Consider the following 4,424-nt stretch of genomic DNA (forward strand, 5'->3'; position numbering starts at 1 on the left):
AAATAACGACAATGGCTAATGAAGACGCCAACCTTTCATGTTGCATCCAATCTATCATTGCGTGAAATCTTTTTTTTTTTTTATTTTATACTATATTATTTTGGGTTTTTTGTATTTTTAATATTGTACCAGCATGCTCCACATGATTTTAGCTAATAAAGATTGAAGGGATGCAAACAAATGTCAATATCATTGCACCAGCAATCTGTAATTGTCTACATCAAGGAACTATTAAAGATGATGATACAAAGCCTAGCCTCTAGAGATAACGCTTTAGGAATTTTTTTAACTCTAGCAGATGGTACAAAATTACTTTTCAAAGAGAACCTTCTTCCATCTAGAGACGATGCTCGTTTATTCAGTATTGAACCATCCATCGCAGTCATATCAATTTTATTCAATTATTCAGTAATTTCTTTTGATTATCAACTTGTTCTACCTGATCTTACTATTAGTGTTTTTTTTATGGATCGTCATTTTTTAGCACGGTTTTGTCGGTAAAAATAATCAAATGGATTCATTGTGTAGAAGCGTGCTCCACAAGAATTGGCACCATAATAAATAGAAATTTGGATGTAAGCAAATGTCAATATCGTTGCACCTCTAATCAGTTTTGTCTACATCAACAAGATTATTAAAGATAACAGAAGCTTTGGATGATGATGATAAATTAAGGATAGTTAATTGCACAAAAACTACGAAAAATAAAGTAAATTGAACATAAAATTAATTCAACTGGAAACAGACCTTTCCTACAGATAACCATTTGCATATATCCAACCGAAGACATGAAAGTAGCAGTAGCCTCATATGAAGCTAAAAAGAAACCAATCATGAACCGCCTACCACAATATCAACTGTAATGTTTTCTTGTTCTTTTTTTTTTTTTTAAAAAAAAAAATCTGATTAAACTATCGTTGTTACATCAGTTAGTTTTCTTTAGGGTAAATTATACCAACCTCCCACCAATTCTGCTAAAAAACTAAAAACCCCCTACTTAATTTAAAAATAATAGAAACCTTCCCCTAGTTTGTTAGACAAAATCATAAACCACCCCTTTTGTTAACTTTCTATTGGAGTCGATACACATTCAGCAAATATCTCCATATATTTCCTAAAATGGCCTTTTTGTGGATAGCACGATAAGAAATACTTACATTTTATCTTTAACAAATATTTTGAATTATCAGTTGCATTTTATCTTGAGTGTTGAGTGAAATTAGACCAAAACATATAAATTTATGTTTAAGCAAATACATGTAGATTTATGTAAGAAGCGCTGCACAAAATTTACCCATGCCACCTCCTCTTAGATAATATCAGTTGTAGAAAAGTTCTGCTAGAATAATTATAAGCAACCAATTGTTTGTTGGCTATGAAATGGGGCAAGGAGGTTTGTCTTTGATTTATTGTCTTTAGTGTTGTCTGTTGTACTTTGAAATGGTCTTTTTCCGTTTGTAAAATTTGTTTCTATTAATAAAAGTGATACGAAGTTGTTGAAAAAAAAAAAAAAAAAAATTATAAGCAACCAATTGTTCCAATTAATTAGAGGAAAGTTTTGTATTAGTTCATCGTATTTTAGCCTTGCTAACTATCATGGTCTACTATGTCTCATGTTCGGCGATGCCTTTCCCATACAATAATCAACTATTATGCAAGTCAGGTTCTACAATGTGCTACAAAGAATGAGAGGCATGGATGTTTTAAGAAACTGAAAAATAGGAAAGATAGCCAAAGGCCCAAAGAAAAAAGTAATAAAGAAGAACTAAGGAATTTAGAAAATGAAACAAAGAGAAAAATAAAACCAAGAGTAAATTTGTCCACTTGCATTTATCAGTAACGATTATGGATGAAGAACACATGGAAGGAAGGTCTTTACTATTATGAAATTAAGAGAGGAGATTCCTAACTTTTTTAAAAAGAGAAGGGTTAAATCCACATTCCTCTGCTATATCCACACCCTATACATTTGTTAGACATTGATACCCTTAGCTTTTAAAAATCAAATTAAAACTTTATATAATAATATCTTTTCTAGAGCAAAAAATTCACACCATGATCTTTATGTAAGTTTTATATACAAATTCATTTTTCTTGCTTGTTTCATTTCAAAATTTATCTTTCTCTAAAGTTGCTTTAATTTTGTTCCTCTTTCCTATTATATATGATTTACTACCTTTCTTTTGTTAAACCTTTTTTTTTTTAACATTTACACATAACCAAATGATAGATATTAGTATGTAGTCAATATGAAGGCATATTCCACCTTGAAAATTGCTTAGATTTTGATTTTATCGAATTGAAATATGTAGACATTGCTATTTACATCATTATTAGTAATTGAAAATTTTTGATAGCTAGATTAAATTTGAAATTATGAATTAATATTGTCACACACTTGTAAAATGTTTGAAAATATTCCCTATTACAATGCAAACATTTGTTATTCCTCTTTTTTGCTATGTAAATATATGTTTATGATACAGGTAAATAATTTTTTGACAATTAATTCTTAAACACACTCTTTGTTGCATTGGATTAGTGTGGAAAATGCAGTAAAACAAACATACAACTGTTTTACCTTAATACTCAAATCAATTTGGTAGATTGTATCAATTTCTCTTTTTTCTGCACACTCTCGACCACTGGAAGATGTATTTATCCAAAAAACATGAGGTCCGTTTCGATTCCTCAATTTTTGAAAAACAAGTTTTTCATATACAATGTTACAGTAATACACAAATAAAAACAACTCCAAAACACCACATCCATATAATGTATCAAAAACAATTCCAAATATATATATATATATATATATATATAAATAAACCACCACCACTACCACCAACCACCAAAAACACACCACCACCAGCTGCTCTTTCCTCCTCTATCCTTCTCCCTTCTTCTCCCTCTTCTTCCCCTCCTCTTCCCTACTCCTTCCTCCCCACATCTCTCCCGTTGCCCCCCTCCCTCTCTCCTCGATGACTAGATTTGATCTGGTTGTCATGGCAGGCGACCAGAAAGGAGGGGAGGGGGAGGGGGACGAAGAGGGAGTGGCGGGAGAGGCTAGGGAAGGGTGAGGTAGTGGTGAGTTGTTGTAAGATTTTATAAAATTTTAAACATATCCCATTAAAATTTTAAATTTTTGAAAATACCCCAAAATATATTTTCAAGAACACCCAAAAACATCATTAAAAACATTTACAGTAAAAATTTTTCAACTATATTGCTATAGTAAAATATTTTAAAAACGCGCTAAAAAATAGCTAATCCAAACGGAATATTGAAACTGCATCATATAGCTAGCTAAGTAGCTGTATATCTCCTAAAACTAAAAGCTCACCATTTTCCAATTTTTTTCTTTCTTTTTCTTTTCGATTTTGACTTTGTGCAACTCTTTTTTCTTTTTGTTCTGATGAAATAATTATTAGAGACAAATTTGTGGGAAAAATAATCTTTTATTCATGCTACTGCACTTTTCTGTATTTGTCATTTTTGTTATTCTCTAGCTGTATGACGGTAAAAGAACTTCTAATTTTGGCCTACAGCAAAAAGCTTATATCAAATTTTTATCCCATTATTTCTAACAAATAACGATACAAGTTCAATCGACCCCACCACGCTCAACCACAAATATACAAATCCTTTTGAATTGACAAGACAGGGAAAAAATAAATAAACTGAATCTAACTCCACAACTTGGTAAACTCCAAGTGGTTGCATTGGCTGATGAAGACTACACAAGAAGCAATAACAGTCATTTATATCAGAGGGACGAGGGGCAGGAGCGGTCATTAGATGGACCACTCCTGAGCCGATCACGGCCAGATTTTGACCCCAAAAAAATGTACGGTTCAGATTACTTATTGTATATCGTTTTTAACAATATGTGTGGAACCTACAAAAATTTGTTTTAAAATTACATGTTATGCAAATAAAATTACGTTATGTGCAAATAATATTACGCGACGTGCAAAATGCACAAAACCGCTCCCGTGATCCATATCAGAGTGAGATTTTCAGAAATCTTGTATGCTAGCATGCAAGATTTACCAGAATAGGGTATACAAAGTCAAGGAATATATACAAGTTGAGATGATGGTCATATCTAATGTAGATACGCACGCGCAATCTTCTGTCAGGTAAATCCAAAACTTGACCATCCCACATGGTACGATTATGTAATCCATGTAGATAACAATTGAGGATTGTGCAGCATCATGAGGATGGTTGTAAAGTCCGGGCTCGCCGCAATCTCTCATTCCTTGCACATTTCTCCTAAAAATTGGACAACTTGATTGATAAGTAACTTCTGTTCAAGGCTATAGTACACTAAAGCACCACTGTGAGCAGTCCAAATTCCAACATTACAGCTAACAACAAACTTTTAAGTCCCCAACACAAGTTGGCTTAATTGGTAAGGA

Source organism: Coffea eugenioides, chromosome 8, assembly GCF_003713205.1.
Source record: "Coffea eugenioides isolate CCC68of chromosome 8, Ceug_1.0, whole genome shotgun sequence".
Lineage (NCBI taxonomy): Eukaryota > Viridiplantae > Streptophyta > Magnoliopsida > Gentianales > Rubiaceae > Coffea > Coffea eugenioides.